This window comes from Ursus maritimus, unplaced genomic scaffold (assembly GCF_017311325.1).
Source record: "Ursus maritimus isolate PB19 unplaced genomic scaffold, ASM1731132v1 scaffold_3, whole genome shotgun sequence".
Classification (NCBI taxonomy): domain Eukaryota; kingdom Metazoa; phylum Chordata; class Mammalia; order Carnivora; family Ursidae; genus Ursus; species Ursus maritimus.
This window is the reverse complement of record NW_024425563.1, coordinates 19,667,664-19,681,195: the sequence shown is the minus strand read 5'-3', so window position 1 is coordinate 19,681,195 and position 13,532 is coordinate 19,667,664. Positions and strand designations below refer to the sequence as shown.

The window sequence follows — 13,532 nt, the reverse complement described above, 5'->3', positions numbered from 1 at the left end:
CTCAACCTTGTGTGAGGGTGACTTCCACCATCTGCTTCGTTTAATTGCTTAGTCATTGCTTTGCTACTTACTTTGTCTTCCACGTCCTGCAGCATGTTAAAAACAAACAAAAGTTATTTAACAATAGAAGTAGTATTTTTTCCTAATGTCACAAAGAAATCTGACAGATAATATCTATCTAAAATGCAAACCAAAGGCGGCAATGAGGGGAAAAAAATCAGAAAACTTCCTCAAGTTAGGACACAGATAAGTCACTGTGCTGCTATAGTTTGAAGAGAAGATTTCAATGCAAAGTTCATGCTGCTTGAAAGCATATGAATAAATTTTAAAAGATACAATATTAAGATTACATTAAAATATATTCGTATGCAAGTACATAATAATCTATGGCTCCTTGGTTCAACATAGTAAAAACTTGACTAGCCTGTCAGGAACATAAAAGAAAAAGTAAAGAATTTTTAACAAAGCAAAGTATGAAGCATGACTATATGATCTACAGAGAAAAGATATTTCTAAATTCAACATATACGCCCAAAACAGAAATAAAGGAAATGTAAAAGAATGGATTTATGAGACCCTCCATTAAAAAAAAAATCATTAAACCAAGTGAATAAGCAAATGACAAAAAGAGGGAAAGAAACCACAACATGTAACTGTGAGAGTTAAAGTTACTAAAATACAGAACACTTCCAAAAAAAAGCCCTCTACCCCTCCCCACAAAAAAGCCAAAAGAAAAATACGCAAATGACATACACTGGTAATTTGCACACAAAAATACAAATAATAAACAAATGGGGAAAAAACCCAACCCTAAGAGAAATCAAAGAATGATAATTAAAATAATGAAATACCATTATTCATCTACTAAACTGATGACAGTATAAAATAGTAATTAATAATGTGATACAGGAAAATAGGCTCTTCTATACATGACTGGTCAGAATGTAATTTGGTATAACCACTTTTTAAACCTATTTGACAAAATGTAACTTTTTAAAACATACATACTCACTGAGATCTAAACTCTGTTTTTAGGACTTTTTTTAAGTAATTATGACTATATACAAAGATGTTCAAGATAGGGTTGTTTAGGGGCGCCTGGGAGGCACAGTCGTTAAGCGTCTGCCTTCAGCTCAGGGCGTGATCCCGGCGTTATGGGATCGAGCCCCACATCGGGCTCCTCCCCTGGGAGCCTGCTTCTTCCTCTCCCACTCCCCCTGCTTGTGTTCCCTCTCTCGCTGGCTGTGTCTCTCTCTGTCGAATAAATAAATAAATAAAATCTTTAAAAAAAAAAAAAAAGATAGGGTTGTTTAGATTTGCAAGGACGCAACAAAAACCAATTTAATGGTTAAATAAAAATATCCTCAAAATATACTAAGTAAAAAAAGGAACAGATTATAAACATAAAGGACAGTATAATCTCCTTCTTTGTAGGGAAAGAAAAAACCTAACAAAATGTTAACAAAAGTTACAGCAGAATCGTAGGCTTATGCGTGATTTCTAGTTATTCTTACTTCTTTATATTTTCCAAATTAAAAAAACAAAACAAAACATGTAGTTTGTGGTCAAAGCACACAGGAGGGAATCTTCTTCTTCTTTTTTTTTTTTAATATCTTAGGTTTTTTTTTTTAAAGATTTTATTTATTTATTTGACAGAGAGACAGCCAGCGAGAGAGGGAACACAAGCAGGGGGAATGGGAGAGGAAGAAGCAGGCTCCCAGTAGAGGAGCCCGATGTGGGGCTTGATCCCACAACACCAGGATCACGCCCTGAGCCGAAGGCAGATGCTTAACGACTGAGCCACCCAGGCACCCCAGGAGGGAATTTTCTGAGGCAAGAGAACTAGTCGGCTTGTTGCTAATGGTGGTTACAGGATTGCATGCATTTGTCAAAACTCATAGAACTATATATCACAAAGAATGAATTTAACTATATAAATATCTTAAAGTGTATACAAATTGAGTACACTAAAATTCATGAAAATAACTACATATAAATATATGGATGGATGTGTGCATGTATCTTTGTTATTATTAATCTGCTTATCACTTGGCCAATTTTACTCTAGGCATTTAACCCTAGGAAATATTAAGAAAAGCACACAAGGATTTAGATATAAGAAAATAAAACCAATGTTACTTAAAGCAACAAACAAGTGGGAACAACAGAAGTTTGTATAAATAAGATTTGGTCCAACAGGATATTGATTATAAAGATTTTAGTCCAGACATAATGACCATTTAGAGCCATTAAAAAAATAATGTTTTAATAGAATAATTTTTTAAATCAAAATTTTACATGGGGGGGAACAGGTCATAAAATAGCACGTACAGGAAATTCCTAATTTTGGTTAAGGAAGGAACAGGGAGAGTTGAGTGCCTTGTGCCAAGATGTTAACAGTGGATATGATACGCAGAGTGGGATATTTTTTCTTATTTGGACTGTTCTATACTTTCTAAATTTTCTAGAATGAACAATTACTACTTCTGTAATCAGTAAAATATTTCTTAAACATTAACATCACATACATGATTCCCTGACTATGAGATGGAAACATAGTATGAGATGGAAGCTCAAAGAGTGAGGAATTTAGTAATTCTATTAATAAATAACCAAATTGTTTTAACAACCTGAACAATTATTGATAGCAAGGAAATTATCTTACCTACAAAATCCTTAATGTACCAGCACTTGATTCTCTCTCCCATTCAATGTATGACATTACCCACCATGGTTCTTAAAACACTTGCACTAAATGGTTTTTTTTGTTCACATATAGTGCACAGTGAGACATTTTTCAAAACGCAAAGAAAAAGTTATAGGTATTCTATTATGATCATTTAGAAAACACTCAAGAATTCAATACTACAAAAATATTGTTTGAGCCTACTGAGGATTACATGCACCAAAAAATTTAATTTTGAGGAGCAACGTAAATAAAGGATATATAGTAATACCCTCATTCACTTTTCTAAGGCGTAATCTTTGAAAAAATTTAAAGCAACGTGTGAAAAGGTCAGATATGCACACTAAAAAGGAACCACCTCCAAAGACCCGAAACCACCAAGCTACAGCCTAACATCACAAATCTTTCCCTAGACAGCCACAGAATCAATAGTTTGAGATCCACTGGGGAGAGTAACAAAGCAAGAAACACGGCCACAGCACTTTAACGGCACACTGCTTTGAAACAGTTAATGTGATGCTGGGAGGGAAAGTCACACAATATGAATCCTGATACTTAAATAAGCCTGGAATACATTGACTAAGCTAATGGCTGCCAAGGATGGAGAGTCACACTCAACTTACGAAAAAGCAGTAAACCAAGTGCAAGGAAATAAAACTTCTACGTAGAACTCTCTAACAGAGAGAGAATCCTTGTAAATGAACAAAAACAAAGAGGATTACAACATTACTTATTGTTATAGAACCATTTCTGAGAAAAAAAAAAGAATATAAAAAATTGTCCCTCATCTCTTGTTTACTATTCCTCTCACTGCAAGAAATGTGCACTGATTAGTTTTTAGATCCTGTTAGATTTGGGATAACATGATTGGGCTTGAAAACATGACGGAACTTAAGTGGATCATTATGGAAAACTACAGCACCCCCATATGCAAGAGACAAAAAGAAAATAAGGAAATCAAGTTTTCTTTAAGAAACCCAACACATAAATATTCCAATGTTTTAACTCCGTGTTGGTAGCTAGATTCAAAATGAAGTACCCATGTGTTAACTTCTTTAAGACTTGCTTCTTTTCAGAAAGGATTTGAAGGTGCTTATGACAAAGAATATAATAAAGGCAACAGACGTACAAACCGAGATTATGGATACGACATATGGTGCTGATAGGAACTTTACCTTCCCACGTACATTCCTAGGTAACTCTTCATAGCGAAAGCTTTTTGGCATAGTAGCTCAGCCTTCTTAGGCCTGGCTGCTCCTGAGGACTGAGGTGTGGCACAGGGTACATGGCCTGGAGAACCTGGTGACATCACAATCACCTAGCTCAGAGTTTGTACTGTAACCTTGGACACAGGCACTTTAAGGAAAGATTCTGGGCCACGGGAAAGCTCGTACACTTTAAATGACAAAGTTCCTTGAAATGCCAGTGTTCAATTTTAATAGCTCAGGGAAGAAAACTAGGCAGACACCTCCTCAATTTTCCGAGGATACTATGAAGCCAGAGATTACTATGGTTGAGAAAAGGCAACAACTGTAAATCAACCTAAATAGGAAATCCCTATAATGGTATTTCCTATCATTCCAAATCTTATAACAAATCTGAAACACACACACAGTGGATAGGGAGAGATTTAGTCTTTCACAATGATATGGATAATCTGTGGCAAAGATCAATCTCTATCTTATGAGTCACATAAGCAAATAAGAGCAGGGGAAAGAGCTTTAATCCTCGTCAGAACGACACAGAACACAAAATATATAAGAACCTCATAAAAGTTATGCTGACATAAAACAAAAAGAGAACTGAACGACCCAACGGGGCTGAACCATAAACTTGTAAGGCAATAATACATTTAGAGGCTGTAGAACATGATCACTGTGAATACCAATTAGCCGTAACGAAATAATTAAAGTAGCCATGTATTCAATTAGCTGAATACTAGACTTTCGTTATAAAGGAGAAATTACATAGGGTTCACTGAGCCTTTATCAAGTGGCATTAGTAAACAAAGAATCATAAAAGCACTGTTTTCCAAGCCACATGATAAGGTGACCTTTAAAAGGGTAACTCATCCAGGTGAACTTCAATGAGGCCCAACCTATTACACCTTTAGCATGCTGTTCAATGACTGTTTAGAGGCATAAGCTGTGAGCAAACCCCAGCTTGAAATGTTAAGCGACACTTATGTGCACAAACACAGTGAGGCCTGGAGTAAGTTGAATACAGACTGAGACTTAGCAATAGACTTCCTAAACCTGAAACTCCTATCCAAGCCTCCAGGACTTGATCAATCCATTTGGTTCTGTGTTGTCTTCCCAAAAAGAGCTTCAGGAACTCTCCTGTTCATTTGACCTTTTTTCATGCTTATGACATACTGGAGACAGCCTACTGAACGTGTCCTCTGCCACTCTGGGGCATATCCGCTTATTTTCTTGAAAAAAGCAAGCAGAGGCAGGCAAGTAGTTTTTGAAATTAAAATGTAAAGCCAACAATGAGTGAAGAGAGGACGCTGACGTTAGGTACATAAATTTAGAACAGAAAGCGACCTAGTGTTGCTTTGCTATAAATTTTTCCAGAAGTTCTCTCCTATCATTTGTGCGGAACATGGTATTTGACAAAAGAAGTAAAATTAGGTGCTAGATGAAATCAGAAATGGTTTTATAAGCTTTCTTCTATAGCTTTAGAGAGGAAAAATAATTTTTTAACCATACATTTAACCATACATTTAATTCAGAACTTACTATCACTATGACAGATAGAAGAAAATCCACTTGGTGAGGAGTCAGAAGACCCAGATACCCATTCCAACTCTGCTAAATCACCATGTGACCATACACGGACTCACCCCAGCCCCTATCCATGTTCTAAGACCCTTCTCTAATGTTATTTCCTTCATGTAGCTATTGCCAAGTCGTAACCCTGCTGCCTCTCCCACTTTTGCACCTAATAAAACTTTTCAACAGGTCTCTTATGGTAACCTGTTTTTTTAAAGATTCTTACTTTTAAGTAATCTCTATACCCAACGTGGGGCTTGAACTCACAACTCCAAGATCAAGAGTTGCATGCTCCATTGACTGAGTCAGCCAGGCGCCCTTTATGGCACTTGATTTTGACTTTGCCTTGTATCGTACATGTTTATCTACCCACGGTCCCTGTCTCAACTGTAAACTCTGAGACAGGAAGAGATTTACTCCTTTCTATCTGGATCTCTGGCTCAACCTAGGTCTGTAGCTTCCACAAAGGAAACACTCAGGACATGGCAACCCAAACGAAAGAAAAGTACACGGAGGTAGTCTATAGGAAGTACGTAGACACAACTTCTGGGGAGCCAATCTGTCACAGCATCTGTGATTTACTTCAAAATAGAGAGTGTGACATTATGTGTCCATGTTTCTTAGGTTAAGCTCTGAACCAGGTGCTGCCAGCATGCTACTCAAGGACACATAATGTGGGAGCCATCAGCAAGTTTTCTTAATGGAAGCTCAAAATTGGAAGCTGAAAAAGTAGAGGTGGCTGCGACAAGGGCGTCACTCATGCATGCCTTGATCAATAATGATGTTTTGCTACTTAGCACAATGACGGTTGGAAATGAGATTTTATTAGTGAAAATGGTTCATTAACTAGCATGATAAATGTTAGATATAGGTTCTTTCCAGTTAGTAAAATGAAAATTCAAAAAGATATAAGGATTAGCTACCATAATGATACTCCTACATCTGCTATGCGACCAGTTACAAGACTATGAGAGGCTAAGACAACAAAGCATATAGCTCTAACTTTAGGGATGGTACCTTAGGCCTCATCACTTAACAGTCCTGTATCCAGCCACTGGTTGAGGCTTTGACATTTTGGGCCAGACCGTTCTTTGTTGTGGAAAGCCATCCTATGCACTGTAGAACGCTGAGGGGCATACCTGGCCTCTATGATGTCAACAGTACCACCCCAACCCTGAGCTGTGACAACCACAAATGCTTCCAGGCATTGCCAAAAACTGCCCCAGTTGAGAATTATTGGTTTAAGAGGGTTGTTGGCTGTCTGAGGCCAATTATAAGCAGCCTCGTCTGCCCCCAGTAACCCTCTTCTTAAAAAACAAACAAAAAAACACTTCTAAGTGTTTCACTAAGTTTTACTGAATGGGTTGTATGAATCATTTTGTACCTGCTTGTTAATAAAGTATTTTTCAATAAACGCCTGTTTGTACTATAGAGTCGAGCTAGAGTCTCACACTATCAACTGGTAGGGTTGCCCTGCAAAGGTGTAATGTATAAAAGCAACAAGAGCAGCTCACATACACGTAATGCATCACATCCCAGTGAGAGAGGAAATTGGAAATGTTAGTTCTTTATTTTTGAACTAAGTATAAAAAGCATAAAACAGGGGTGCCTGGGTGGCTTAGTCGTTAAGCATCTGCCTTCAGCTCAGGGTGTGATCCCAGCGTTCTGGAATTGAGCCCCACATCAGGCCCCTCTACTGGGAGCCTACTTCTTCCTCTCTCACTCCCCCTGCTTGTGTTCCCTCTCTCGCTGGCTGTCTCTATCTCTATCAAATAAATAAATAAAATATTTTTTTAAAAAAGCATAAAACAGGTATATAAGTTCTATCTTTTCTCTGGCTCCCTGCACAAACAGAATCAATGCCTATATAACCTCAGATTCTGAATTCATGTAACTGACATTCGGTTCAGGCAGAATGGATATTCAGTTAACATGAACTGGTACTAGTTGTTTAATACTGTTCTGCTTGGGTAATGACCACCCTACACCTGGTATTAAATATTTTACATATCATTCCTGAGAATAGGCATATAATGATTCCATTATAATTTACAACCTCAGTGTTACAGAGCAACATGAAATTTCAACATGAAAGGCACTGAACTATACCACCTCACCAGTTCAGTGTTGTATTTTCCATGCTCCCCCATCCCAACACCCACTTAAGGAAAGAACAGCCATCACGATATCCAGCACATAAGAAACATTAAATAAATGCTGAATCGAAAGTGTTAGGGGTTCAGAGTCCTCAAATAAGCAGCTTTATCTTCTCTAATGAACACTCACTTAAGCTATTACATGTTTATGAAAGACACAAGAGAATGTAGACACGCATTGAGTCTAAAAGAAAAGACCATCTGAAAAAAAAAAAAAAAGTTCCAGAAGACCAAGTTCTATAAAGAAATGAGAACACGATGTCACAGAATCATTAGTAAGCTCAGAAACTTTAAGGATAAGAAGGATCACTGAAAGAGGGAAAAGTGGTTTATAAAAAGGGCCACCTTCAATAAAACTGTGTGACTATATGGACTCAGAGCAGGAAGGGGCTTTTATTATCAAATTCAGCTGCAGAATAGATGGGCTTATAAACCACTGAATGTTACCATTACATGGAACAGCAGAGTGGTCTTACCTCTAGACCACAGCTGATAGGGTACAGAGTGGAAAGGAGCAATAAGCACTGGGAATTACATAGCCAAAGGTGCAATTATACTAAAATGTCTCTCTTCTTATTCCATATTGTGGGGAGTAAGACTTCCATTTCCAGGCACTTATGTATAATCTTGTTTTACCATGGAGATTAAAACTCTCAGAAGCACTCTAACACAGAGATGCTAGCTCAACCCCATTACTTGTGCCAAGGCATTTGATGTCACTGATCTGACATGTAAGTTGGACAACAACATAGAGACAATTACGGCACAACTTCTGAGTTCCTTTTCTTTGTATTAACTTGTGTTTGTTCAATTTAAAGTTAGATGTAATGTGTACACTATTAGGACCAATTGGCTGGAGTCAACCTCTCCTCTTAGAAACTATTTCACAGGGGCGCCTGGGTGGCACAGCGGTTAAGCATCTGCCTTCGGCTCAGGGAGTGATCCCGGCGTTGTGGGATCGAGTCCCACATCAGGCTCCTCCACTATGAGCCTGCTTCTTCCTCTCCCACTCCCCCTGCTTGTGTTCCCTCTCTCGCTCACTGTCTCTATCTCTGTCAAATAAATTTAAAAAATCTTTAAAAAAAAAAAAAAGAAGAAACTATTTCACATTCACAGCTTAGGGGAAAAAAACCAAAAAGACAAAAAAAAACAAAAAACCCCAGAGATCTTCCAGCTCATGTATCACGAAGCAAGCAAGGCTCACCAAGCTCCTTGTTGACTAAGGGAATCCTTAAGGTCAGGGACAGAGTTGGCTCTGGGACCCCTGCCTCTTGAGCAGTGCACTCCCCATTAACTCCGACTATATTTTCCACTTTGGCTTGACATAGTGGAAGACGATGTAAAAGTGACTAATCAAAAATGTGTAGTTATTTTCAACAGTACTCAACATAGAGAGATTTTCACCATTTGCTGCAATGGTTAACGCAGACTGCGCTAAAAATGTCTTCGGAACCACCTATACGCCACGTCGGTTCTGGTCCGCGGGGATGCAGATGCTGAGACAGCGTCAGAAGTACAAGAGAGGAAGGATAGAGGACAGAGGGAGCAGCACTGGCAGAGAGAGCCTCAGACGATGCTCTAGGTCTGACACCTGGGATGCGAGACCAGGGCGGAAGAAGACAACGGTGTAGCTCTGAGAAAACCTGGCCAGGATGACAAGGAGCCTCAGAGCAAAGACGTTCCAGTAGAGGAATCCTGCATCAGGCGAGATGGCCCAGCTCTAGAGCCCCTGCCATGCGCTACCAGCCTGGTGGGGGCGTGGTCTGGGGATGCACCCTGCAGTGGGGTCCCGGCTTGTGGCAGCGTGAGCCTTGCGGCCAACTGCACCCTTCGCAGCAGCTTTTCTCCCAGACAGACAGCCCAAGGGCACACTCTCATGGCTGCCACAAAACTCTGACAGTGACAACAAACTTTGAACAGGTCTTAAACCTCAGCTTCCAGTTCAAACAGAAAGTAAACCAGCAAACAAGAACGAGGTTCTATCTGTTTGAATATATCAGTTCTCTTTGGAGCTGCTCCATGTTAGGCAGGCCAGGCTGAGTAAATCCAACTGGACCTATGGAATACAATTTGTTCCAGAAATCCTGTGTAGCGGAAAAGCAACGAAACAGCCACCGGACAGTTAAAGCTTTAATTCCAGTTTGGCTGTTAACTTATGATCCTGGGCAAGTTCCTTAACCTTTTGGGTCCTGTTTCCTTTTTTGTAAAATTAAGGGGATGAGCTAGATAATATCCAAGATCCCTGTAACATTCACATTTTATGCAGTACATTTACCACAACATTTCTCCTATTATTCAATTTGAATCTACTCTACAGCTAGGCCAGAGGAAATTCAATGAATGTGTATGTTCCGCTGCCAAATTGCTAGCATGCTACAAACACACATTAAACAACATTTGGAAATGACTGTGTGTATGTGACACCTGGTTGCCAGGGGCAGACGCTGCATGGCAGCAGTGACCCTCCCTCCCTGCCTGACTTGGCATCGGTGGGAGGTTTGTGGCTACTGGAGGAGTGACAGGGCTCTCTGTCTCAGCAGTATTCACAGGGCTGCTTCTTGAACCTGACGCTACCTGTCAGATTGAAATGGGTAAGACTGACGGTAAAATGGGCCACTTTCTAAAACAAGTTCAATTCACTGATGCTAACCAAATCACACTAGCTCTCGTTTTCTACAAAAAAAAAAAAAAAAAAAAAAAGGAGTAAGTTCAGAAAATAAAGGGGCATCTTTATCTCACTTATAGGCTTTAAAGAGGGTGGTACAGTATAGTTACATCACATGCACATTCAGTTTATGCAAATCCAACTACTTACTGAAGGGGGGAGAGAGGAATTTAAGTAGAGCACGGGATTCTACCCACTATCAGGAAGCCTGGGACTGCCGTACTCCCGGCCTCTTTCATTTCCTGACCAGTGAATGGAATTCTAGTGGTTCAAGATAATATAGTTTTCATTCACAAATCCTTAAATAAAAGCCAACATTTCATCTTGTGCTCAACTAAAGAAGCCTAGCGACCTAATAACAGAAGAAAAATAGCATGGCTGGACTCTTAAGAATAAATTGGAACACAAGAAATCTTTGCCTCATACACAGGTATTGTTTTGGGGGGGTTTTTTGTTTTTGTTTTTTAGTTTTACTGACTTGTAATTGACAAATAATATTCACATGCTGATTTAAAAACTAAATCCTTAAGATGTGACTCCACTGTATTCCAAGAAAAACTGGAACTGGGAAAGTATTAGAAGGACAAAAATATTTTTAAAACATTCCTCAGCAATGGCCAATGATAATGAAAGAATGGAGTACCTGACCCTTCATTTCATCCCATTTTTACCCCAACCTAATAGGGAGGAGGTTTTTAAAAACCTTTAGCCTCAGTATAAAGCCTCCAGCTTACAGGGCTAAATGAGACATGAGATCATGGGAACAACGAATGATTAAACTCAAGCTTGAACAAAGCAAAAATGGAAAGAAGTCTTAGAGAGGAGGAATGAAAAGAAGAGAATGCACCCAAACCATGACTCATCCAAATGGAAAGTACACCGGATAGAATGTAAATAAGCCACTTCTATTCGTGGATCAAGATGGTTGAAGAGGGATGAGAAGGCAGACTCTGCTTCTGGGGTGGGGAGGGCCCCACTGAATCAGACCTCTGCTCATTCCCTGAGTGTGGCTAGCTTAGATTCAGCAGTCCTCATCCCTATTTGTACACTGGTGTGGAAGGACCATCGTGAAGCAGAAAATTCTGGATTCTCAAATCCCAGAATCCCCTGGCACGCTGGGGAGTGCCTTTCATCAAAGGTTTGCTGAACAAGGGACTCAAGCATGGACATAACCAAAACATCAACTCACAATTCTTAACATCTTTGATCACTTTTAAGGACCTAAAACTACATAATCACTTTAGAAAGCCTCACTCCACAGCAATATGAAGTAAGGAGTATGGTTTTATACGTACTTTTTGTTCATTTTTTTTAAAGATTTATGTATTTATTTTGAGAGAAAGAGAAGAGAGCATGCAAGAGCAGTGGACGGACATGTGCAGGGATCGAACTCATGACCCTGAGATCATGATTTGAGCCAAAATCAAGAGTCAGACACTTAATTGACTAAGCCACCAATGTGCCCCCCCACTTTTCTTTCTTTCTTTTTCTTTTTTTTACCTTTAAGGAAACAGTTACAGACAAGAGACTTGCCTAAAATTCACAGCTGGAATAGCTGTCTCGTGAAAACAGAATTTCTGACTCTTCCCACTACAGCTCACCAGGCAGACACTTCTCTAGCTTTGGACCCAAGAATGAAAAGCAACCTCATGATTTTGACTTGGTTTTCCCTGCTGGGAAGTCAGAACACTATTAACTATTTGACATGGTACCCTGCTTGCCTTATATTTATGGCTATCTTATTATATGTTATCTTTCTGGCTTAAAAATCATCCTCCTGTGAGTGTGATTTTCATTCACCCATCATTTGATCAGATGCCAGAAAGCTCCTAGCAACTGTTCAGATTGAGAAACTAAGGGATCAGACTCCAGCCCCAAGGAGAGTGACCCCCACCCTCAGCCTTTAAACCAAATGCAAGTAAAAAGGATGAACTTAATGACAAACTGTAAATGACATTTGATGCCGTATTTATCAGCTATCAAAAATACGCAGACAAAAACAGGAAGGATCATAAACATTTGAAGCAGGAACATGCCTCAGAAACCCATGTCTTCAGATGTTAAAGATCTAATCCTGGGACAGCTCTACTCACATAAGATCATAAACCTACTTAGTCATGGGTTAAGAATAGAATACAGGTTATCTTGACTCACATTTTAAAGATGATATATTAAACAATATCTCAAAAAAAAAAAAACCTGCCTGTGAATAAGAAAAATAATCCAAAAATAAAAATCCTTGCTGTTCCAAACATAACATCACTGCTCCCCCCCCAACCCCCTACAACGCACGTGCACATTAAAAAGCATGCATTTGCATGGGTGATCATCTACAGAGCTTCTAGGTGGTGTTTACGATCTGGGATGAGCACTGCAGAAGTGGACAAAGATACCACAGACCACAAACCGAAAGAGCTACGTGAAAATAGTCACTGAAAGTAACAGATATGTACATTAAGCATAAATAGCACCATGTATAAGTCATTTGGTATGTAAAAGAAATATTCTGCTGAAAGCTCTGGCTTGGTTCTTTAAAATTTTACAATATTAGCCAGCTATTCTGTTTTTCTGAATGTTGAATGTTTTGTGATCCTTGCCATTTGTCACCTAGCACAGAATATTCCAGGCTACAGTAAAGAATTAGTGTGGTTTTTTTTAACTGAACTAAAAAGGCAGCCTGTTTGCTCTGAAAAATGGCTACCACCTGCTATTAATCTGAAGCTGAAAACAAGCAGTGTAATGACATTTAGCAAGTTAACGCCCCCTCCCCTACTTTCCTCAAAGAAGAGCAAAAGTGACATTTCATAATCTTCTCAAAAATTTTACAAAAGTTCTGAGATATGGATTTATATTTTACTAATAATAAACTGCAAATGACATATGAGATTATTAAAACCAGATACTGTGCCCCTGCAGGGTGACAAGCTGGTTTAAGCGCTGAAGGAATTCCCTCCCAAGTCCCCCTATTTTTTTCCTTTATTCTTTTTGTCTGGTGTCAGATGAATACAAGCAGTAATGATGACATGATCAAGGAAGAGTTGACAACTGGTTGAATATTTGTAAAAAGACTGTTTAACTGGTCTTTGCAACACGCTGTATTTTGTCCTACTGGAGATTTCTGTCTCCTGAGGTAGCCTGTATCCTCAAGAGCTGAAATGTACCATAAAGCTGTTAATTTATGTATTCTCCAAATAGTTCCTGGAACACATTGGAGAACTTTTCCAATTTGCGTGGTAGAAAAACCCGCCACC

At 39.1% G+C, this 13,532-nt stretch overlaps 1 protein-coding gene across 2 annotated transcripts in view; it reads right to left on the bottom strand.

Moving 5' to 3' along the window:
- The window catches only part of CHCHD3 (coiled-coil-helix-coiled-coil-helix domain containing 3), a 262,201-nt gene that overhangs the window by 94,706 nt on the left and 153,963 nt on the right, over positions 1-13,532 (bottom strand). The gene's annotated exons all lie outside the window — the stretch shown is intronic.